Genomic DNA, 26,478 nt, shown 5'->3' on the forward strand with positions numbered 1-26,478 from the left:
ACAGATGGACCGGGGATGTCTGGCTGACACTATCTCACTCACACAGCCTCGCGGCACATTTACAACACTGCATTGTGACACTGCTTGAAGGTGTTTAAATCCTGTGCTGCCTTTATTTGCTCAGGATCATGTCACAGTGCAGCGAACAACAGCTGCATGAGTAAAACTCCCTGTCATTGTTAAAGCCCACCGTCATGCATTTATTCTGGCATTCATCCTGCATAAATTACAATGGAAGACTAAGACATAATAGTATCAGATGAGTGTATTATCACACCTATAATTTTCTTTGAGAATCTAGTTTATTTATGTTCACACCATCTGATTATTTGATAGCACCCAAGGAGCATTTTGTTCTCACTGGGCCAAATTAAGTATAATCACCTCTTCTCCTACAGACTTAATGTGAGGCTAATATTCACCTCATCTTGAGTGTTTCCTCCCAGGACGTGTCAGTGAAGATGTTAGCCAACTCTGTGTGTGTGTGTGTGTGTGTGTTTGTGTGTGGTTGTTTGTGCACTGCAGACCAGACTTGGACTAATTTAAAAACTTACCAGGTAGTTCAATTCTTTGATACATTCCTCATAAAGTGTGTCATAACTTACTCATAATGTGGCTACAGTGAGGTGAGCATGAGCTTGTGTCTGCTTTATGTCACTCTAACTGTTAAATATATTATAAAATTATCTATTTGATACATTTTATGAATGTAATACATCATTTTATCGAGTAACTTCCGGTTGCGGCAGCTGGACCAGCACAGAGACTCAGACATATGAGCTGCAGGTTCTTGCGAGCTCAGGGATCATGGTGGAAATGGCAGTAACTTCAGAATCTCACTGTAAAACAAACAGAAGGGGACGCTTTGGGGATGGCTTAAAGATATGTTTAATTGCAGGATATAATAGAGCTATGGCTCAATAGAAATATAACAAATGTTTGATATAATTGATTTCCATGCTTAGATAGTACTCAAAGTAATTCCCACTTTGCTTGTATATGTCACGTTCTGACCATAAAGAATAGCAGTATAACTCAAAAGAAATAATGATTTAGCATTTATCATGATATATATTAGTATTTACTGATATGAATATTTTCATCATAACAGTATTTCGCCATATTGCCCAGCCCTACACTTGTGTTGTTGTGTAGCCCAAATCAACAGACTTAAAGAAAGACAGCTTGCAGTTGTTTCACACAGACATTACCTGCTAGTTATTTTCATTTATTTTGAAAATCTCTCAGAAATAAATTTTAAATGCTAGATGCAGTCTCAGATTTATATAATACAGTTGTGTGTAAAGTCAGAAAGTTTTATCATGGTCCTTCTGCTGTATGTAGGCTTTTGCTATCTCTACATTGCCAATGTTAGCATTAACAGCTGTTTACTTACCAGCCTGGAAGACAGTGTTGCGAATTCAGCATCAAACTTGATTCCTTTACTCACCAGAGCTGGAACACCATGATGGCTGAAGCTCTTGGTAAGTCAGCAGCTTTTCATGCTTAATGTTAGCTGAGTAGTGATAGCAAAAGCTTACATGTAGCACCTTTAATTTCACTTAATATCAAGCGTTAGTTTACACTGCAGCTGGCAGCGTTCAAATAACTTTACACACCATTTTAATTGTTTTCAAGTTGGTTTCTTTTTATAATATTCATTATATTTGTTTTATAAAATGAGGCCCCTGTACATTATCAGTATCTGTTGATGTGGCTCCATGCAGAGGAGTCAAACATACTTACAGCAGTGTAAGAATCTAAAAAGTATGACATTATTTACCAAGAGAAGGCTCCAGTCCCCTACTTCACTATATTTCACAGCTTTTTAAAACCTGTTTACATCACTTTCAGGCAGGAAATGTTTAGTTCAGTAAGCAGATACCATGTAAACTCTGTCAGCAGTGCTATGGTTCCAACTTTTTTACACCATTTCCCCATCTCTCTGAATTGGAATTGTTTACTGAGGTTTAAGCTGTTGAGTCTTTATTATGTGCTAGATTTTCTGATGTTTATCCTGCAACAGGAAATATTTGCTAAGAAAATTTGTATTCCAGCCTGAAAATGAATAACACACAATAATATGCGGTGTAGCTTATATCATGTATGTTTTGAACATAGTGCCTGCTCGTGCTTAATCTAACACACTGAACTAACACAACACTTCATGATTAAACAAGATGGAGCACGAGAGAAAATCAATATTCATTTGACAGCACTGGTTTGAAAAGAGAACAGAAAAAACTCAAGCAGTAGAATAAAATCAGACAAAAAAGAGGGTATTGTAAAGTTGGAAATGTCACTGAATTCAGTGAATTATCCTCTTAGTGGGGAAACATGAGGAGTCAAACCTGCCAGGCAGCATATCTGCACAATATGAGATTAGAAACAGGTCAGGGTCAGCACACTTTAAACTCAGACAGTGTTGAGTGTAAATTGAAAGCGCAATTCAAATACTGTAACAGTGGCAGAGCCTTTATTCTCAGTAATTTGCTTTTTCAGGATTACATATTCTGTAAGAGCCTTTTTGAAGCTAAATCCAATTCTTGTAGTAATTGAATTGGGAAGTGAAAATGACAAAAAGTCTTATAATAAGCAGTCCTTATAGTAAAGTCTGTCATTCTTTGCTGGAGTGTTTCTCATCCCGTCGACTTCACTATTTTAGCATCAAGGCACATGTCAGAGCTGTGCTTCAGCTGAGCCCGCTGATGACAAAACAAGTAAATTAATAAATAACCAATAAGCTCTTTAAAGTTGATGCCAGTGACATCACTGCAAACTTTTTTTTTTTAAGTCTCTCAATGATTCTGACAGTGAGAAATTTTTCAACAACTGAACCCACCAAACTTGTTTTTAATGAGGGGCTCGGTTGACTCCAATAGTAGCCAGACAATTAGAGCAGTGGCAGCCGAGAACCAAGGCTCTAATTGGCTGCCTTGAGATCTGTAGTGTTTTCTTGTGGCATTGTAGATCTCACAAACCCTAAAAATACGGATCAAAACACCATCCAGTTCTTTCTTACATAGTTTTCAGAAGACCAGATAGTTCTTTCTGTACTGTAGCTGTGAAAACAGACTGTGAATAGTGACAAAAAAGCGACGTTCTAATGCAACAGATGACGCTCACTAGTTTTTTGGTGTGTGGCTTTTGCAATTGCATGACCGCTGAGTTGCTTCTTGTTGGGTCTACCCCTGAAAAGGAAATAAACAGACTAGATAGCGGACGTTCATTGGTTCATGCCAAGCCTCGGTATTACGTGGAAGAGGGGGGTGGAATGTTTGGCCTCTAAAAATCTGCTCAGGGCTATTATGATTTCACTGTTATCTGGAGAAGCAGACACATTATCAAGACACTGCAATATTAATTAGCTTATCACAATGTATCACTGTCACTGAGCCCGAAATGCTGAGGCCACTGGGAGGGAGGCTTGCGTTGTTTTTTTCCCTTGAATTCTGCTGACTTTAAAAACATAAATAAGTCAAATTGGGATAAGCACAGTGATTAAGCATTAAACTAAAGGTCAGCACTGGAGGCTACACAAACTTCTTCCTCTCATATGAATCCATAACGAAAATAATCGATCCTGAAGAGAGTAAAACACAAGCAAGAGTTTAAAGATCATTGTGAGCAATTTATACCAAGATTTCCCTGATAAATATCATAGAAATAATATTATGTTGGAGTTATGAAATTGCGCTAATTTTTAAATGTAAGTCTCTGCACTGCTCCGCTCTCAACTCCTGGTTTCATCAAATATCAGCATTTTCTCAAACCCACTCCAATTTAATAAGGAAAAGAGGGGGAAAAAATGACAATGATAAAGCGGGGAACAATCTGTTATTCAGCAAGCATGGTCTATGAATTATTTCATTTAGAATCAGCTATGGCATTTTGTTTTGAAGCATAACTACACACGTGAGAGCCAGTGTGACTACGGCATGTTCTTACATAGACCAAATTATGTGAGCTGAAAAAAATATCGCACTGGGCTTACAGAGCACATCGGAAATGCACAAGCGTGGCTGATGAGACATTAGCAAGTATTATTTTAGCCAGCAAAATGAATTGCAGAATGTTGTCATGTCACTTCTCAAGTTTTTATAGGACAATCTTTGGCAGAATTAAAGTTCTGCAGTATTTTAAAATATCCCAAAAAGTCTGTTTATATCTTATTTCAAATGCATGCTCAGTGGGGGTTTGAGGTCTGCTGACTGTGGAAGGAAATCCTTGCAAGTCAGCTCTTCCTGAAGACTTCAAATAGGCCTGGGATGGCTTTGATGCGTGTTTAGGCTTACGGCATGCCACTGCAGAATGGAGTGAAACTCCTCTTTGGTCAGTGTGGAGATGTTCCTGTACAACTTCATGTACTCCACTCCAGAAGCAGAGATACACTCTTCTCATTTCCCATTTTTTAACCCTTGCATTAACCTCCAATAAACCTCCTTCCAATTGCATGCTCAATCTATTGTGCAAGTTTTGGTTCAGGCATGATTTCTTTCTTTTTATCTTCAGATCATAAAAAAGCCAAGTTAGAAAACATCAGTGAAAGAGAAAAGAGAGTGATCGAGCATAAAGGCAGTTTAGTATCTCTTAGGTATTTTATTTGTAATTTCATCTTTTCTAGATTTTGTCTCAGCGGTTTCTTGTTGCCACATTTATTCTCTGTTACTTGTTTTATGTTTGCTGCTCTCACGGTACTTTTATGTTTTGGTGAGTCAAAGAAAGTTGTATTCTAATCTTTTCTTAATACGGAACTAGAAGTTTAAACTTCACTTGTTTTGCTCTATACTGTATTTTTGTGTGCTTTTTGCCTCCGTTTCATCCCAACCACCACCTTATAACTAGCATTTGCTGATAGCCTGTGAGCTACGGCTCTACCAATACTGGATTTTTGAGGCGATAATGATAATTGGAAGTTGAAAAAGTTTGATCTATCAGCTGCTATCTTGGGTTGATCTTGGTTGACTGCTGAACACTGGTAGGTGATGATGATAGACTTGTTACCTTCTGTAGTTATGATCTACTTTGACTAAAAGTTAGCATATTGTTGTTGGCAGCAGAACTGAAAATGGTAAGTTAAAATCCAGCACAATCTGTGCCAGCTTCAAGGACATCACTGCAAAAATAGCTAAGTTATATCATTATTATTCAGCTTATTATTATTCAGGTTTGTCAAAAACTTTAGGAAACTGCTGAACCTTTTTTTAAATTAAAGTATATACACATGATCCATTTTTCAAAGGTTTACATCTGAATGGCCTTGAATCTGGATGCCACAATCGCAAGATGAGAGAGTATTAATGCATTGTAACACTGCTGTTTTTCAGACACCTAGATTGACTAATCCATGATTTAGTTAACCAGTTAAACCTAGATGTATATATTGACTGGAAGCTCAAAGGATGTGGCACAAATTAATATCAGATGTAGATTTTAAGATGCAGTGATAATTTCCTGCAAGACTGTGGGCAAGAAAGTATCTATATCTGTCCTGGATTTCCTGTTTTTAACTTTTTGGTTCTGAACTCATCCACTGACTCTGAGCATTTAAACAGCCATTCGATAATGTAACTGTTGAATGATATTAAATGCGACATTGAGCCTAGTACCCGCACATCACATGCACCAGCCTTGTTCAACAGAAACTCGGCAAGTTCTTGGGACTCATACATTTCAAACACCCGTGGGCTGTTTCTCAACTGTGTGTGAGCAGAGCCGTGTCAAGTGTGCTCACAGCCACAGCTGGGAGAAGAGACAAATGCTTCCAGTTTTCGAGAGCCCAAAAAGAGACACTGACAGGAGTAAAGTTTTTGAATGTGGCTGACTCCCTCAGAGTTGTTGACTGTATGCATATTCCTCCAGTCCTAGCAAGGGAAAATGTTCTATATCCTAAAGCAGGAAACCCTGTGTTATCTGTGCTCATGTCACCTTGAAGGCAGTGACATGTTACTTGGTCCATTTTAAACGTTGGCTCAGTTGCCTTGGTTACACTGATGATTTTCTCTGCACAGCCGTGTCACTGCAGTTCAGTGTCCTCCTCAACAATGCAGTGAGTAATTTCTGTTAAGTGACATGAAGATCATGATACATATTCACAAGTTTCTACACCAGTCAAGTTAATGCAGGCAGTTTCTAAGCAGTTAAACATAAATAAAACCCCTATGGAAACATTAGGGTTGTGGCAACTTAAGTACGGTTACGAAATGTTTAAAAGTGCAATCCTCTGATTTTATACATAAAGCTCAGTTTACTGGGATGTCCAGAGGAGTTGAAGATCCTGCTGTAGTGATGCAGAATTGTACTTGGATGTGGTCAGTGCATTGTGTGGTTACACATACAACAGTATTATATCTGCATATTCCCCCAGTCCTATTGTCGAACAAGAGACAATAGTGAACAGTGCTTTTCAACTTGATGTTAAGTTATCCTTGAAAGGTGCTACATGTAAGTATTTGCTATCGCTACATAGTCAACGTTAACAGCTGTTCACTTACCAAGAGCTTCAACCATGGTTGCATTTACAACACAAGGTTAGGAACATCCTCTTGGCAGCGATCAAGACATTTACAGCTGCCTCTTTGGGTAATTGGCAGATTAATTGACAATGGAAATAATTGTTGGGTTGCAGCCCTACTTGAAAATAAACAAAATATTGTGGTAATAGCTAAATATTTTCAAATGTCACTACTGATTACCATTTAAAACCACTATACAAACACAGCCCGTTTATGTCCATTTATGGACTGCAAATGAAATAGAAATGAAATGGGTGGGATTTTGATATTTAATGCAAAGTTTTTTGAATGGCAACCACGAGCAGTGAAAAGCCAAGTGCTGTTATCCCAACCCTCTCCACCAGGCGATTTCACTGATTAGCGCTCCCTCAGTCAGGGAGGAACTAATCAATAAAATCAACTGGTGCAGTGTTCTGCTGGACTGAAGGCGCGAACGCTCTGAACATTCCACTGCACACGGCTGCAGTGGACTCTCTGGTGTTTGCATCAATTCATCAGTTCTGGAAAACACATCTATCAAGAAAAAAATGTGATTAAATTGAATACATGACTGCAGACCTATCTGAAATATTGTGTCTCAGTTCAGCTGTAGCACTAAAGTGACCAGGTGAAGGCTGATCAATACTCCCTCAATGTCTCACCTCATATCTGGGGCTATATTGCTTGTCAAGGCATAATGTAGCAACAATGACGTATGTTGTTGTTTCAGATTGGTTTCAGAACACTACTACACAATATGTCTTTTGCTTATTTTTCTTCTGCAAAGTGCTGCTGGCCAAAATCAGCCCTGTAAAGTTTCTGCAGAGGTTGACACTGGAGGACTAAATTAGGCATTAGCATTAAATCCTCAGATACCTCAGTCCCCTCAGACTGAAGAAAAAGTCCTATACTCACAGTAATTTAACTTCTGGGGTCAATCTGGTGTCAGCTTACTTTAATTATTTGGGAAAGCAATGTCTTCGCCATCATCCACTACAATTACCTGCTGCCATGACTACCACTCAACTTCCCCTATTTTTTCTAATCTCCCTCCAGTTCCTGTGATTAAATTCATTCCCATTCAATATCAACATTTGTTCCTTCCAGTACATGTCATTCCTCACCTGTCCAGTAGCTGTCACTGTAGAGTCTCCAGCTTCAAATATCACCTGGCCGTGTACCTGTGCTTCCAGCTGGATCTCATTACCTATTCAACCCCGGAGTATAAAGAGCAGCAGCCGGGCTGCATTCACCTTTTGCCTGACTGAGCTTTTACCATTAGCCTTCCAGCATTTAGCATTTAGCCCTATAGATTTGTTGGTCTTTTCTGACCCATTTTTAATTGCTGTTGAGTGGGGTTAAATTCTCCAATCAGAAATTGAACTTGCTTCTCTGGCTACTGGTTTTAACTGGCTTAACCAAAAGCCCTTCAGCTATTTAAATCGAGTTAAGTCATTAGCTCTCAGGGAACAGTTAGCCTTCAAGGCGCTCATGCAGTACTCGTTAAATGGTTAAACTCATTGCTCAATAGCAATGCAACCATTGAAAATGGCTAAAAAATGACCCGCCTGTACACCTGTGTTCGTCATTCACTGCCGGCCTTGTTGGATTAGTCTCAAAGCTTGAGTCACCCAATTTGCTTGAAGCTAATTGTGTGTGCAGTGCTCTTTTAGAGGACTTGTTTGTGCCACAATTTGATGTGCAAGAGTCTCAAGCACAAACAAAGTTCAGCATAATGAACAAATTGTCCTTGCAATGCAATCTTTACTAATTTGGGTCTGTCAGGCTGTGTTACAACTTTGGCCTTGATTGGCCAACAAATGTTAAGATTAAGTGTATTAACAGCCTTGCAAGTATATAGTGTCCTGTTTTAACAATGGCAGAGGTTCATTAAGACAAATTATGATGCATTTCATGCCTTTGTATGACTTGGATGTTTCAAGGTTGGGGGGCAAGGTTTGACATCAAATACAGCAGGAATACCTCAAAGAAACAAGACTAGACTGTAGAAAATTAACTGTATCAAGTCCAAAAGTAAGCAGGTAAAAGTTTATGGAATTCACTGATGCACATATTAAAATGTCTTGAGACTTTGCTGATTAAAAGCCACACAGACTTTGAATTATCTACAAAAATTGGAATAAAAACTAATAGACTGCCACCACTTGCTGTAACTTTGAGTTAAAGCTGAATTACTTTGATTTCGTTTGATACAATCTGATGGTTATTTCTAAAAAACACTCAAACTGTGTGAATGTTTAATTTAAAATTGAAACTTGTGAAACAATTAAAAGTTGGCACTGTCCCCGAGCTTTTGGAGAGAACACTATCTTCTGCTTCTTCCTCAATCAGTTGGTCTCCCTTAATGCCTTTCCGGGCTGCGTTGCTATTCATAGCATGTGTGTCTTCGAAACTGAGGTCTCTGATCAATTAAACGTGCCTCTCAAGATAACTACATTAATTACACTGCTGTTTGCATGAGTCTCGTTGCATTGCAGTGCATGTGAGATTTCAGACTGAATGGAAGGCCAGATGGGAAGCGCAGGGCTGAGATTCTTGGATCATTATGTATTCCTCTGCTGCTGTTGCAAGATCAGTTAGGCCTTATAAAACATTTAAAACCTTATCAAATACTTTAATTTTTATGACTTAGGCAATCACCAAAATCTTTTATTTCCTTTTATTTCCTCAATGATAAGGTCATATTTAGACTCCCAAATTAGGGGAAATGCTGCAGGTTTTCCTGCATAAGTGATATTTTGTGCTGAGAGAGAAAGTAAAAGTTAAAGAGGAGGGGAGTTGAAGGAGAGATTTTGATAGCGTGTAAAAGAGGAAAATCCAAAGGAGGGGTCTCTCTGAACTGTATACAGACTCAGCTTTGGGAAAACAGCCTCAGCCAAAAGTGCTGAGTAATGCACCAGTTGTAGGTCCCTGCAGACGCACACACATCCTTGCACGCACACACATGCATGCAGACAAACATTTGAGTCAGCGCTGCCCCGCAGTCTGCATCAAAAAGCCCCTCGAGTGATAAGCTTTGGCGAGAAGAACGAGGATTCCAATGCTAATCTCCTAAACATGATTTTTCATACCGCTTTGCACAACATGCCTCCGGATTAAAGACATTCTATTAAAGAGAAGGGGCTTAACATATGGAATGGGAAGAAAAGCCAGCTGTACTTGGTTGGGTTTAGCTGTCTGAGCTATAGTTCAATAGTCTCTTCTTTTAGTGCATTTGCTCAACAGTATGTGCTGTGGGATGATCCCTGCTAGTACTAAAACATCAGGGGGGAAAAATAGAATTTTTGAGATTTACCAAGTTTTACGTCACTATTTACAAGGATATCTAGGTGTCACAACACTCTTGTGCACTTCAGCCAATGTGTTATTTCATGAAAGGCGGTTTTAATTCTCTTAAGCCACACAGAAAATAAAACATGTCAGTAAAAAAGGCTAGTGAGTAGTAGTGGCCTATTAAGGGCATTTTTTTTCTGACCTTGAAGTTGCTGTGTTATTTCCTAAATTGGACAAACTAATTGCTCATCCTGAGAGCGTGTCTTTGGCAGAGTTGATATCCAGAAAATAAGGGATGAAGAAATGCTTTGTGGTTATTATCATCCTCTCACATGTCAGCGCAAGTGGATTTGTTTTCCTCTGATGCAACCAAATGTTAAATGGGCTGCAGTCAGTGTCCTCCATTATAAAAAGGGCTTGTGCATTGGATTATTTGTATTGTTCATTGAGCATAATTTGAATTAATATGTTTTTCAACAGATGGAAGATGTGCCTGGGCATGCCTGTGTGCAGCATGTGGCATATGGGTGATATTAAGCGTGGTATATAGATAATACTAATAGGTCTTTGTTAACATTTTTATCTTGTACTGTAAAAAAAAAAATCTGAATCCACTGAGAGGGACAGAAATGGTGCAGAGTGAGATGTAAAGTGTTGCAGTCCAAGCAAAGACATAAGAGCATAGCATGGGGTTGAATCTCATTTATTGCAGACCATAATACAGTGTTGGAAGGAGTGGAGAAAGGAGCTGTAAGGAGTATCAGATTACACCTACCTTTATACCTAAGGCAACGATATGTGACAGTACGCAATAAATGCGCCAGTGCTCTTGCAGTTTATAAACTGCTGCTACTACTGCTGCCCGGTACACACACTTTCCTCTGAGGCAGAGTTTCATAGGAGGCAGTAATAATCTCTTGACTGTTAAACTTGAAGGTGTGAAGCCACAAAAGCACAGTTGGTCAGTGTGTGAGATAGTTTACAGGCAAATCTGAGCAGCAAGCAAGGACTATGAAAGCTTTTTTCCCCTGTTCATTTATTCATAATCGTGGTAGTTATAATGTAAGAGGGCTCGCTAACCAGTATATATACTGCATAGCTTGCCCAGCTTGTCTTTGCCTGTGAAGGATAGTATGTAATAAAGTAGGCAACACTTTAATGATGAGCTAGCAAAGCTAACAAACAAACAGTCTTGGTAATGTTTTATTAATCTGATACACAGGAAAGAGGTGATGAGGCAAGAATACTTGGCTTGCTAATGCTAATATTTCTCCCAAGAAAACATATCTGTTGTTTCAGACGATATATATAGATTGACACAAATGTGATCACACATTAGTGAGCATCACACGTAGCACTAGCATTCAGCAGCAGTAAAAGTGTGGAGGCTGGGGAGGTGATTGGGTGTGTAGCACGCCTTCATTTCTAGAGGCTAGATTTCATGTCAAGTGCAGCAGTAAATCTCAGTGTGAAAGCGTGAAAACTGCATTTCTGTCACTGAATGGTAAAGATGTGAAGATTTCCATGTTTGTTCATGGCATCAAGATGGTTGTATGAAGCTGGTCATGTGATGATGAAGTCCTCCAACCTGTCCAAGCCGTGTCCAAGTCCTTTTTGTCCATCCATCCATCCACCCTGACCTCCTTGCTCTGCGGACTCTGTTGCTGTGTGTACAACATCCTTTAACTCCCTCCTTTCCTGCTGTCATAATTACTGCGGCCACTAGAGGTCACCTAAGAGGAACTATGGACTGTATTAAACTGCTTACGTTGGCTGACATGGGACATCCATATTTGCTTGACTTTCAGCTCTTCCATATCCATATGAACAATATTACAAGCCGAAACCTTGATGCTATGTTCATGTCCTATCTGATATCTCAGATAGGATATGTTCATGTCTATCTGATATCTCAGATAGGACATGAACATAGCATCAGATTTGGAGCGCAGGGTGAAATGAAAGCTTTCTGTCCAGATGTCTCGTACACCCCTAACTTCTCTGCTTTCAAGAAACTTCAATAGAAGTTGACCATGAGAGCAACTCTGAAATTTCATTGTTGAGAATCAGGGAAAAAAACCTTTGAGAGAGAATGTTGGATTTATATCATGACAAGGACACAGGTGGATAAAGCATATAATCGCCACTGACAACACAAAGTGTTAAAAGCTGAACGTGAAATTATAACTCTGGCTGTGACTGCAGAATTTCAGAGGTCACAGAGGCCTTACCTCAATATCATGGACAAAAATATTCTCTCTAGTATACATGGGTAAAACCTCCTCCATTGTACTCTATTGTATTCCTCTAAATTTCCAACTAGTTATTTATCAAGGTGGAATGAGCTTAAAATGTGACAGTGACACAGGGTTGATTCATATTCATAGAGGGAGAGGAGTGCAGTGAAATATTAAATAGCAGAGAATATCAAGTCAGCTCTCTTGAAGAGAATGATCCGTGCAGAAGCTAACCTGCCTCAGTCATACTCAATGATCAGTTTTGACTCCGCTGTGAACGTTCTGCCCGGTGGTGGTGCCCCTCGCGCTTCAAGTGATGAGTCACCCTGCATGCCTGTTTCTAAACTGCCCTACTTCTGCTTTTCCTTCCACTTACCCTTCCCCATGAGTCCCCACAAACAAAGCAGAGGAAGAGATGACAGGGTTTGGTACCACAAAGCCTCAAATCAGGAATTAATTAGACATCTTAGCATGTTCAGTATGGTATACGGTGTAATTATTGAGCCCCAGGACTTTCAGATGAGAGGACTGACAGGTTAATGCAGCAAGAGAGAAAAAGTATTCAGAGTCGCCTTTTTACCAGTCTCCAAGTATTTACTGACTATTAATTAATGTGGCTCTCAAAACCCTTTTAGTACATTTGATTGGCAGCAACCCAGGTCCATTTCCCTCCCATGACCACTACAAATAATGCGGGGGCTTACGCTGCTGTAATTGGCCCACCAGAGGAGAGGGAGCACATAATTTCCATGACAAATTACGCCGGACGCCTCTTACCTATATGACAAGCAATTAAAGATATAGCAGCCTGATTATGAATTGCTTTTTTGCTAAGCATGCGTAATTGGAATTTTATGTTAACCTGTTATATTTTAATTGGGATGTTGCCCCCTGTTCAAAGAGTAAAGTAATTATTTTTGCTTCCCCCTATTTACGGTAGCTCACAGATTCCACTAAAAGTTGAAATTGCTTCAATTAACCTTATCAGACTTATTTCCATCCTTGTACCTGAAATGAACTTATTAACTCCAGTTTTTTGACAGCAGCTGCTTATTGCCTCAGAGGTGCCGATGAATTTCAGCTTTTCCCCCCAACCTTGGATTCTTTAGTGAAGAAACTAAACAGGCCCAGTCATCTAAGATACTACACTGCTAATTGGCAGCTAATGAGGACAAAGTGTCTGTCTGCTTCTTGATGTCAGTGCCATTTTTCTGTGCCGCTCGCTCTTGCTTCCACGTCCCATCTTTGCTTTATGTCGTGCAGTCGCGAGCTGAGAACATGAAGGTCTTAATTCCGACTAAAGCAGCTGATCTCAGTGAGTTGTTCGCTTCTTTGACTGAAGATTATCAAATCACTGGATACAGCAGATGTAGTGGGGAAGAAGTGCAGAAACCTGCATAAACTCAGGCCGTAATGACTCATGGGTGATAAGTGCTGTTCTAGATCAGCAACACTTAATTCCAATGCCGAAGACTTGGTACTCTTTTATATGCAGCCAGGTGGTTAATGCACTTAATTAAGTTAAGCAGAAATCATTAAGTGGGGAAACATGACAAATGTACCCTCAAACAAATGCAAACTACATGCCATGATTAATTGTAATAACAGATTTGGTATTCAAACTAACTGTGGTTGTTATATTTAAATCTACAGAATGAGCTAATTAAATGATAAAGTATGCATCGCATGGAGATAGTGTGACACAAGCTGCAAGATCCTCTCACTCACTTTTATTTGCACACACATCCTCCTCTCACACACACTGGCTTGGTTGGATCTTTCTCACCGAGTGCAGTTTTACATGAGTCCAGCTTGGCAGCCTATCTGGAGGCACAAAGAGCTCCAGCAAGACCTGGCTTGCCTAGCTAATGTTAGTCCACACCGAAGGGTGTCCATAAAGTCCCGGCCAACAGCGGCACCTCAGCCAGCAGAGAGGGGCCGTGTTGCTGCTTCTCATGGGCCTGCAACCACACTGCAAACCTATTGTTCAGTAATACCTCCAGATCAGTTTCACAGGCGTTCTCTTTGGCATGCAGGGGGTTGGGAGAGGTGGGAATTGGGTGAGGGCAAAGTGATGCAGAAGCATGCTGGGGCTGAGTGGTTGCGGTGGCGACACATCTAGGAGCCTGATGATGGACCTCGGGTTGCCAGAGGAGTTTCCCCTTGTGGAGCTGCAACTGTTGTTTGTCAGTTTATGCTTCGTTGCTGTAACCGTTTTACCATATACAGAATGGCTATCACCACTGAGGAGTGCACAGATTTTTATCTTCAAATGTTACAGCTGGGGAGAATTTCTTTATGGTTGATCTGTACATTTCCCCTGAAAAGTGTGGAACAATCTTTGAAAAGCTGTAATACATCAGTTATTAAAAAACCCAACAAACCATTGAACTGTTCTCTGACAAACATGACAAGCAGATCTGCATTAATTTTCCATTATAGTAATACCAAAACTCATTGGCAATAGCTATAACTATAGCTATTATCCAATCAAAATGACTCGTTGCATACTAGAATGAAATAATGGCTGTATATTTAGCCTGCATAATGATTCTGTCAGTGTTACTACTATACAGTGAGGATTCTGATTTCCATACTATGGTTTCCAGCCAGGCAGTCCTGTCAGAGATAATGACAGCTTCATAGATGTCTCCTCAGAATGTGGATTTGGGTGAGAACATGTCAGTCAACATGACAACAGTTGGCATGTGGTTGATCGGAGGATGACAATAGAAATATAGAGTAGGGCGACCAGATTAAGAGCACCACTGTTGGAAAATGGCTAAACAGATATTTCAGCTCTGTCTCATGAGAGCTGGGCCTTGTGCCCAATAGTGAAGTAGAAGATGCTTCAGTGAGAGTTTATAGAATATATTGTTCAAAAATTAAATTTTCTTTTCTCTTTTTCAACAGATGGGAGTTTTACTCACTAACAAGCAAGCAGACCCAAAGACAAAGTAGGTGGCCAGTGTATCATCAAATGGCAGGATGCCACAACAGAGCTCCTTTGGTCATTCTGCCCACCAGTGTGAAGTCAGTAAACCCAGAGACAAGAGCCCTCGCCCACATGAACTCTGGCCGCTCTGGTTGAGGTCTGCTGCTTGAGTCACAGGGGCCAGAGGGACCGGAAGGACACAACAGGTACACAATGACACTCTACACAATATTACATAACCTACTGTATGGAAGGGTTGGACAGCATGTGAAATTATTTGATTCAGCTTTTGTTTTGCACAATGGTGAATATTAAATCAGTTCTACAATGTACATGATACTGCTGAGTCCGGTGATAGCGTCACAACTGTGAACTGTAACTGTGTTATTCTCCAAATAACACCAACAGTTTAATCTATCGAGGCAGTGGTATCCCTGCAGCTCCGGTGTCCTGCTCGGTAAAATCACAGTTTTTGTCAATGGAGACTAATAGGGATGTGTCTGGTTAAACCACCTCTTTAGTAAGAGGGTCTTTCTCTATAGGAGTCCTCTTCAAAATTTTGTCAGACAGTTCTAATAACAGTCTGAACCTGTCAGTGGCAAAAACAAGCACTTCAGTGGACGTGTAGTAGTATTTGCAGTGGCTGGGTACACCGTTCATGGTCAATACTGAACCGATTCCAAACATTTTTGTCCCTATCAATCATTTACACCTAAAATAAGGCCCAGGTTCAAGATTGAATACCTGCAGTTCTTTTATTATTCATGTTTGTTTATTTTATAATTTGTTTTTTCAGTTATTGCCCAGTCTTACCATAAGGTTTTCTATAAAATTTATAGTAAACCATCATTGGAAACCTGTGATTTGCTTTACTAGTGTTAATAGAGACATACTGTTGCCTAATTATGCACCTTGAAGAAAGTATTACGTGGGGAATAAATAAACAGACTCATTATTAAAAGCGTCTGATTATAATCAGGTGCAAATTATGGAAAGGACATCCATATTTGACTTTGACTTTTAATCAGGAAATGTTAGATGTTAAGTGGCTCCCTGACCCCTGTAGGCCCTGGACTAGTTCCGTAAACCATCCAAAGTAGGGCATATGAATGTCTCAAGATTAGGATAATAAATTCTTGCCAATCTGCGCATAAATTAACATAAATAAAAACATCTTAATATGCAGCTGGTGAGCTCAGATTCTTATGAAGCCACAATGAAATTCCTAGAAAGAGTAAGAAATATGTTAACCGGGGGAAATAAAACAATAACTGTAATAATTTTCTCACCTTGAAATTACATATCACACATGCACATATTTTGATTTGGAAAATGAAACACCCTAGGCCTCAGAAAACAATTTCATTCACTGTTCCCTGCTTTAAATTTAACAAGGCAATTGTTTTTTTTTTCTCTAACTGGAGCAAATATATTAATAACTGTATTTTTGAAATCATCTTTAGGGTTTCCTCCACCAGTTTTCCCCGCTGTGAGCTAATCTGAGTGCAGTGCAATGTTATGTCCCACCATATGTGTTTGTTATTTTTTCCTCTCATTAAACCTGGGTTGGGAGTAGGAGCCCGCAGTATCTCATGTTTTATTTATGGCGAAGATGTGTCGGCTCTGCTCGTCTTCAGCTCAGGCTTTTTGATCTTCTTTCATTAGAGGATGTTCAATATTTATCAGCGCCGTTTCCCATTATTCTGCCCATGGATAGGTCCAACTCTTTTACCACTTCAGAGTCAGGCAACTATCATGGCTTTCTTACAGCACACATTTGTTAAGGAAATGATACAGTTATCTGTCTGAAATGCTCTCTCTTTTCTCTCTGGAGAAGAGGGTTTTTAGAGATCTTGGAAGCATTTGTCCACATTTTAAACTGCACTTAAAGGACACTGTGGACCATACTGAAGGTATAAACCACTGAGAGAATATCAAATACTGGACTCAATTTGGCCGTATCTCTGAATTCTAATAACATTATTTTAACTGGTTTCCAACATATCCATTTTTTAAATTAGATCTGTGCTGTTTGTGTGCATTTTTCTAAATTCACACTTTTTTAATCAGAGTTCTGGCACAGAATAAGTTAAGAGTAAAGTGCTTATCCTTGTTATATCACTTGACAAACTACAGCAGACATTTATGAGAATAATAGCCTGCGGTCAGTGAGCTGCTTATGTACTCTAACCTCACTACATCAAGACCCTGGTTTTTGCTCAGGGTGTCTACATCTCTCTATTGTTTTCGTGACGCTCTAAGGTCACCTCTCATCGGTACGAGCTGTCGCTAGTCAGACTGCCGTGTTAGCAATCAGGCCCAGCTCTGTGGCTTGACAGCAGGGCTGTGTCTGTCTGCCCCAGCTGAGGTCAAGCCTTTCAGCGTGTCGCCCGCGGGCCGAATGTAAAATTGCGACCCCATGGAGGGATCTGAATGGAGTGCTATTTTCAATGCTTTTTATGTGACATGAAAAAGTGACCACTGCAGAAAGGCAAACAAGAGGAGTCTGGTTTTGTTCAGCTTTTTATGAGTGGACAAAAGTGTGAAATGACAAGGTGGGTGTATAATCTAAAGTTCTAGGACTTATTTTTGGCAGTATTTTTAGATTCTGTGATGTGATGTATTTCATAGTGAAAAGGAAAACATGGTTGGGATATAGCTGTAAGAAGGACGTTCAACGTTCGATTTGATTGTTCAATAGTGGGTGGTGGTCCTGTGAATACAGCACAATACACAGCTACAGGAGGACTGTTTGCTTCCACCTACATGTCCTCAACCTGCAGGACGATATATATATATATATATATATATATATATATATATATATATATAGTATTTCACTGTGTCTTTAAGCAGGGGAAGCACAGTAGCAGTGTCACCTCACAGCAAGGAGGTTCTGGGTTCTGGTTCACTGTGCCTGCATGGGGTTCCTCCAGTAACTCTGGCTTCCACCCACCATCCAAACACATGCAGGTTAATTGGCGACACTAAATTGCCCATAGGTGTGAATGTGAGTGTGAATGGTTTCTTGTCTCGATATGTCAGCTCCGTGATAGACTGGTGATCTGTCCAAAGTGTACCCCACCTCTTGCCCCTGTCGCCTAGTGTCAGCTGGGAATATCTCCAGTCCCCTTGCGACCCTCATGGATAAGCAATATAGATAATGGATGGATGGATGGATGGACTGTGTCTTAAAGGTTTGCTATAGTTACACATTTTTCCCCACCTTTAAACCCCATCATTAGAGGACAAACATACCATTCTGTAGACATTTTGAAATCTTATTTGTTACATTTTAAATCAAAGTTGAAGTTGGAAATTCAGGGTACACCGATATCATTGGCTTTGACGTGCTTTAAGGATGAATAAATAAGAAAAAATGAATAGAAATGATTGATTGGATGAGTGAATGAAAGAGTACATGCCCTCCATCTTGTTACATAGTCCTCTCTCTGGCTTCAGCTGTGCCCAGGAGCTTTGCTAATAGTTACTTTTGAAACATGTCTTACACTGTCCCTTGTGCTTGTGTGTATGCTGGTAGAACCACACTGGGTCTGTGATCCAAACATTGCACCACAGCGCCACAAGTGGTCAAAAAGCTCCACGGGGATGACTTCTAATTAGTTTCTTAAAATAATTGTTTTCAATTTTCTTCCAAGAGCAACAATAAAAACATCCCTCTGCTGTGTGAGCCCTTGCACCTGCTGCAGCAGCAGGTACGCATGAAATGATCTGGAAATATTTCACTCACAGGCAGACAAGGGGTCTGCAGTGTTCGCTGCAAAGGCTGACCACATGCAGTGGAAACTTTCAGTCTTACATAATCTTAAATCATACCCTTTTGCAAAGAAAATGAGGACTCCAGAGGCTTCTGTCAGATTCTCAAGGCTTACAATAACAACTTGACAAGGTACTGTAGCATAGCTGGCTACAACAAAGGGCAGACTGTATGCTGTAATGCATGCTCTGTTTCTCCTCATGGTATAGGATTATTTCAGGGCCACATTTAAAACCTCTTGAACATTCTCTGAGAGTTGCCTGAAGGAAGATCGTAGAGCGTGGTGTAAAATTTTAATCATTAGGGTTCCTGATCACATAGAAGGCCTCTTTTCAGTTTTACTCTAAGTGACAAACGGTACCAAGTAATCGGAGATCAGCAGGCAAATCGAAAAGGCATTTTTGATAAAAAGTTTTGCCAGAAGACTTAAATCTCTGTCTCACTCACCTCCCCGTCCTCTACCTCCCCCCTTTCAAATGTTGAAAAGGAGTGTAGCAGTACAAAGGGAGGCTTGACAGAAAAATAGATCCAGCCCTTAGCAGTAGGTCTTAGATGTCTTGAAAGACTTCTTTTGGATGTTCTCACAGTAGCTCCTTTCCTTTGCGGCTAAACAGATTTGTTGATTACCCCCAAAGACACAAGTGTGCACCGCTTGGGAGAATTTTTTCCTCTGCTCTCACATCGCACGTCAGCTGCAAGAAAAAAAAATTCACATCTGCTTTGTATGTGCTGGTTTGTTCTGGAAAAATGGGTGTCAGTTAGCATGAATTGCAAAACTGAGTCTTTTCATCAAATCATCTGTCTGGATCTGGACAATCCAGCAGCACTTCAGGTTCTTTTGCAAAAATCTGGAGATAGCTGTGCAGTTTTAATTTTTTTTCCAATTTCACATATTTCTATTGCCAGGTTTATTTATGCATGAATATTGAAATGAAATGTATTGTTTTTTTGTCTTTGTTTTTTATCAGCAGCCAGTCTTATATCCTTAGCACTCTGTATTTTATTGTGGGGATTTGAATTACAACATTCTTTGACAGAGATGACATGTTTCACCAACATCCTTATGGGCAAGTCTCACCACTCAGCATCCATCTCAGCCATTCCCCCAGGCAGGTATTTCAGGATAACAAGACCAGGCCCCTATCTAAATGAATGGGGAGAGAGCTGGGACTTCTCTTTTACTGGTCATGGGCACATAAAACACAGCAATTTCCTCTGTGGTACTTCCAATTATATCCTAATGTGTACACAAGTATATTATATATATAATATATATTAGTATATTATAATATTCTATAATTTCATTTGCAAAAAAAAAAAAAAAAAATTAATTTCAGTTTGACTTAAGATTTACTTCAACCTCTATTTGAAGTTATATTAACATAGTCGGTGTGTATTTCCTGCAGGGTTAGATATCATAGCTGTGAGTCCTTGTTTTATTTAAGAAAAAATATGGCTGAACTAGGTAAAGAAATGAATGCTCTATCTAAGGAGGAGTAGTTTTGAGAAGACATATTGTTAGTCAGATTTTATTTTATTTTTTAATCTTCCCCCAGCTAAGAGTTGATGAGGCGGTAAATTTCATTTACTGGTCTGCCTGAGACTTTATAGCTTTTGTGATTGAACTTCTGGTTTAGAGGAAGAGCTTGTTATCAATTAACAGTTCATCTGATACACAATATAGTTTCAAATAGGATTTCATTGACTAAATCAGAACAGACAAGGCCCTTCCCCACCTTCATCTGCCAACACACACATGCAAAAAAATCTGTATTGTTTTCAATATTGCGTCTTGTCCACTCAGCAAGGCAAAGAGGGGTCAGTTGGAATCTAATGAACCAGCAATTTCATATGACAAATTGAGTCTCCATACCAAAAAATTCAATTTAGCCGTGTGAAGGCTACGATAGCTGAATGTCTACAGATGATTATGCCATTTCCCTGGTAACCCATGAGACCCAGTTGATGTGATTGGATTTGAGGAAACGCAGATATGTATGCTGGTAGACACACTACGACACGTTATTCACTCATACATAACTTGAAAGAGTTTTTATTAGGTGCTTTACAATTTTTTTCCCAAGAATAATATGTGTATATTATTATGAACTGGAAAATTGCCTGAAAATATGTTGATCTTAAGACTTATTGCACAATAATCCCTGTGATTAAATCAAGAGCTCACTAAATGAGGCACTAGAGTTGATAAAAAGCTGTGGAAGGACCCTATAAACTCAAGTAATGTTAGAAAAATAATGTAAAATTAATATGCAAACTTAGATTTCTTTTTTTTCTCCAAATAAGAAATCCAAATTGCTTGTCTTAAATGTACTGTTGGATGAATAAGAAACATTATTAAATACATTTGCAATCTCATGTCATGTGTGCCTCTATCTCATGACATCTGTAAACATAATTGCCTTTTATTGGTTTGTTAGCATGCAATGTTTCATTTGTGATTATTGGCATTTGGGACCCTGATGCAGACTGAACAGTCGTACCTACTGGTGTTTGTAGGAGGTGATGCAGAACAAACCTATCACAGGAATACCATACCATTATATATATATATGATATATATGATTTGTTTCTTTTCTGCTGTCTTGCCACTATTTGTTGCTCATGATAGATGAAGTCTGTTTGTATTTTGAAGTCATATTTCCTCAAATCATGTATGCTGGCTTTATCCACAATGTTTGAAAATTTCCAAAAATCCCATAGAGATATATTACGAGTGCCTGGAACCAGTCTGTATCATTTAGATTTTTTCTTCTTTTAATTAAAGGCAGAGGAAGTGCATTGCTGCCTCCTGCCAGTTAAAAACAACAACACATTTGGTCTTTGCAAATAGAAATGTGTTTATTTGCATGTAAAGCAGAGAAGTGAGTGGCCAATTTAGATGCATATGGAGACGCATTCTTATGCCAGGTGTGAACTGATGTACTTAGAACTGTCTGTTTCTGATCGGATCACCCAAGATGCATCTTAATTCCATGAACAGGGCCTTACTGAAGTGTCACTTGAACACCATCATCATCAAAACATGAAATCATGGAATCATTTGACGAAATGGCATTCATTCCTTTGATAAAATTACAGAGACTTTGCCATGGAGTATTGTAACTCTTATGGTTGTACTTGGTTTGTTTTTTAGACTAATTTCATGTGTTATTAAAATGTTTATGTGACAGAAGCTCAGACATTCAGTGTCTTGCTCAGGGACATTTTTTGCAGTATAAATTCTTGCTAAAACAGAAGCTTGACTCTGCTCCAGTTGACATTAGGAGGAAGTCATCCCAGACACACATTTGTCCCCTCAGTTTCCGATCAATTCTGACTTTGAAATGAAAGGAGGTCTGCAGAGAGCAATCAAATTCCCCATGGAAAGCTGTGTGGATGGGCCTGGTTCTTGTGAGGTGGCAGTGCAAACCACTGAGCCACCACCTGCTGTAAAAGAGTCAAATAACGTCTAAATCACTCTGGCTTCGACACCTGAAGAGTATCCTTTTATGTTTTCCTGACACAGCAGATAGGCAATCAAACAGTCATTCGGTACATTGTGTTTTCGGGAGGGGTCTCCCTTCTGTGCAGAAAGCTCACTGAACATTTTAAAGCACTTTAAAGAATAGGTGAACTGCCCGACCTCCACCTCCACAATTAGTTTTGCCTGATGCAGCTTTCCCTTGTATTGATCCAGACTCTCTAGTGCAGGCGGAGAGGGAGTGAATGAATGGCTTTGCCTTGCTCAGTCCTTCTGATCTCTGTAACCATGTCCGGCCCGGTGCTTTTCTACAATTACATTTAAAACTTGTCAATATACATAACATCTATCTTACATTTTCCCTCTACTTTAAACTAAGAGCAGTGAACACGTATTTTCCAAACTATACGGTCCCCATAATGCTGCAGTCTTGGGCTATTGTATTGTCTAACACCTAATCTATGTTTTTCACACTTGTCTGGCTTCTGCCCTTCAAATCCTGCAAAGTACAGACCACTTTTGCATCCTCTCTCCTGGCTGTTTTCTCCAGTCTGTTTAATTGCATATTTTATTCAGCGATTCTCTTCGTTATACCACAACACAGTGCAAGCGCAGCACATTATGTGTTGACTGGTGGATTTTTTTTTTACTTCACCCTTCCACCCCAGCACCTATAAAGTACTAATGCTCTTGTTGTAATGTAGCCAAGCAAACAGTGCATTAAGTCAGAGTCATTTCAGTGGAATTTTTTTTTTGGCTGCAACAGCTCAAAGATACACAGCAAAGTCCAGAGGTACAAAAAAGCAAAAAGTAGCTACATCCAATTTGAGGAATGTTACTGTGGAGACCACACGCTATCTATCTGACATTTTCTTGTTTGTTAGTCACACAATTAATGGAGAAAACATCATTTTGGGTACGCAATTATTGTTAAGTGCTGTGTAAATAGATTTTTTCCCCTATAAACTAAATACTTTCAAAATTACTGGTTGAGTTGTTAGATGGTGCCATTAAATGAAAATCAACTTTTAAAAACACTTCATTTCTAAATGTTGATTTCCATTTAGCAAACATTTTCTTTTGTTGCATCCTCCTCCATGGTTAGGGTCACTTCTTTTTTAGTTCTGTCAGATGTCAAACTCTTTTCTTACTTTAAAACTTGAACATTTGGGCACTTTTGCCTTTTATCTAGTTAATACGAAGTGAAGGGAAATGAACATCCTATCATTTAATTTTCTTTTTTAATCTCTCGTCTATACCAGTGCCTCTCTGAAAATGGGTTATTAAAAAAAAAAAAAGATTTACATAAGACAAGCTTGTGATAATTATGAATTGATTAATTCTTTTTATTTGCCTGCCTAAAGTCAGAGATAAGTCCAAATATTTCCCAAACTCAGTCCGACAACATTAAATGACTCAGTTGCATTTCAGACATGAATTAAACATCAGTTGTCATTTGATTGAATGCCATATTTAGACATGGGCTACTGATTAGAAAAGTGGTGGGATGATGACAAAAGCTCCTCCAGTACCACAATCACCTATGATGAGAAGGCCTCTTCAGTTGGCCTGAGGGGATTTTGGCTTCTCCATGTGGACTCACTGAGAGAAAATAAAAGTTGGGATATGAGGCAGTGATTAAGATGGTACTTTAGATTTAGTGTGGATTTTGATTTGACATTTTCTAGTTGTAAATGTTCCATGAGAGATGAAAATACTTAGTTGGTCTTTGCTCTTCAGATTTTCATCATCTAATTAAAATCCTCAGCTAGAAGTTGTATTTATTTTTAAACACTCAACAAGAGAACAGGGGCCATAATCACAAAGTATCCAATCTTACCACCAGAAGTTCCTCTAAATGGCACTAAATGTCCTAAACTGAGAGTTTTCTCTTCAGATCAATTAATGAGGCTGCTGTGAGCAACTTTCTTCTAATGGAAGAAATTTAATGCTCAGACAAAGGGCATGATTCAACTTCTTTGCTATTGATAGCATGCTTCACCGATGTAGTCCAGTGGTTGATCGATGACGGGTCATTTGTGTCTCAAAAGCAAGAGGTACTGTAGTCAGTCAAAGCAAAACAAAACCTCACTATTATTTTGTAATTTTACTGAGGTCCTGGTCATACACAGATGTTAAGAGGAGCTCCAAACCCGCACAGTCACAACTCTACCACCAAAGGAGCTCTTGCTCTTGAAACATTTCCAGGGTTTTTTGGAACCTTGGTGCTATCCAGCAAATCAGCCCTCATTTCCACTAGAAATTTTCCACTACAAAGGAACCATTGTAATCAAGGAAGCATCATTGTGCACAATGGAACTCTCTCCAACCTGTAGAGTATGATATAGCCACTGTCACAGTTTGCACTTGAAATCCTGCCTTTTCTTGGTTCCAGCTGGGAACCAACTTTACAGGCTCTGTACCAATTTATTTTGGGTCAAAATGCTCAGAGTGGTTCAAAGTCAGGTGTGTGAACCGGAACAGAACCAGTGGTGACTCTTATGGCCTCTTCAGGCTTTTTAAGAAACTGTCTGGTCACACCAGAGAGTGACACAGCGAAATTCATTCGTCTCGCAAAATAGGAGGTGCTGGAAAATTGTTGATATAGGAGCTATTTTCTAATCAGACATCAAGTTATCACAGTGGATTCAAGGGGAACCATCCACAAAATCATATAGCCCAGAACAATACTACTGACAGTCCAAAAATAAACCAAACTTAATTTTATTATTACTTTATTTTCACAACTTGTAGACTTTTTATGTATTAATTTCTTACATAGCCATTTGGATCAATTATAAATAAATAAAAAAATATATATATATTGATTTCCAGTGTGATCGAAAAACTAGTCTTAAGAACTAGTTTGCCCAGAACCCAACTTTTAGTTTTACACAGTTTTTCCTAAATAAGATTTGTTTTCCTCATGAATATTTTTGAATCTGTCAGCCTTAACAGCCAGAGGGAGAATAACAGATGTTAGCTGTGCAGCTAGCCTCTAGATTTGGAGGAAATAATGTATGATTTAGTTACTTTTGTTTGATATGCATCTGACTTACTTACTGAGCGACTCCACTGATTGTATAAAATTATGAACTGAGTTGATACTGAAATATAAGCCCACTCTCCTTTATAACCTTGGAATCGTTAGCTCCACATGGATACTTGATAAAAATGATCATAGCATCTATTTATATGATTTTAAATTGTAGTTTTTCAGCATTAGATTGTTGAATTTCACTATTTGCAACATTCCCACTGACAAAAGGAAGATCTGCATAGATCTCATTCAGCAACCACTTCTACAACTGTTCTGTGATTCAGTCACAGCCTTAGGAGTCTTTTCAACTGTGTCGAACTTTTCAGTGGTTTAGTAGCTTTCCCAAAAACAATCTCCCCTGCAGCTCTGTTTTGTCTAAAGGACAAACTTTGGGGACAAAAAGGAAGCTGAACTGAATAAAAGTTTGCCTTATGTTTCTAAGCTCTAACTCCCTTCTTGCTGCATTCTGAATTTTACATATACATGCTGACAGGGCCCAAGCACTCTAGAGAGAAAAACATAAACGCTCAGCAAATTATATCTACTCCTCTTGGATACAAAAAAACGCAACATCCCGGATATCTGTGCTTTAGGTGGTAATTTTCTGATAGAAGGTTGATGGATAGGGAGGAAATTCTGTTTTAGATTGCTATTATAGCACATCATCACCAGTGGCATCAAGTTAAAAGTCTGCTAAGTCAAGTGGTGCAATCTGAAAGCTGGATGTTCTGCAGTTAATGTGAAGTGGAAGTTAATAACTGTAATTGGCAGATCAAAAGAAACACCTTCACCGGGGGCCTTTGTAGTACTTGTCCTTCCTAAGTTTGACTGAACTGCAGCAAAAAGTGCCTCAGTTCTGCTATAATTTTTGTTTTTTAAACGATTTTAAAATTAAATTCATATTCGTCCTCATTAGTATGATGATGTAAAAGTTGGATTACTCAGATGAGACAGTTGTCATAATTTTGGTGCGACTTCAGCTCTGTGGTGCAACCATTATCACCTCGCACAAAACGGGCAACAATGGAAAATAAAAGCCAAATGGCCGCGTTGATTGGCATTTGGGGAGATTCCTCAATTTAGTCATGACAAGTGTGTTGCAAACAAGTGGGAGAAGCGCGGCAGCCAAAATGGATGTGACATTTTGTTGTTATTGTTACTGTGTGCACACATGCATCTTTACAGCGTGGCTGTCAGTTGTTGTTGGTGTCAGGTACGG

At 39.2% G+C, this 26,478-nt stretch overlaps 1 long non-coding RNA gene across 1 annotated transcript in view; it reads left to right on the forward strand.

The window, feature by feature from the left end:
* The window catches only part of LOC108891877 (uncharacterized), a 69,513-nt gene that overhangs the window by 24,941 nt on the left and 18,094 nt on the right, over window positions 1-26,478 (forward strand). The window contains exon 2 of the long non-coding RNA XR_001962384.2: window positions 14,939-15,166. This is a non-coding gene — a long non-coding RNA (uncharacterized LOC108891877). The remainder of the gene's footprint in view (window positions 1-14,938; window positions 15,167-26,478) is intronic.

Source organism: Lates calcarifer, linkage group LG7_2, assembly GCF_001640805.2.
Source record: "Lates calcarifer isolate ASB-BC8 linkage group LG7_2, TLL_Latcal_v3, whole genome shotgun sequence".
Lineage (NCBI taxonomy): Eukaryota > Metazoa > Chordata > Actinopteri > Centropomidae > Lates > Lates calcarifer.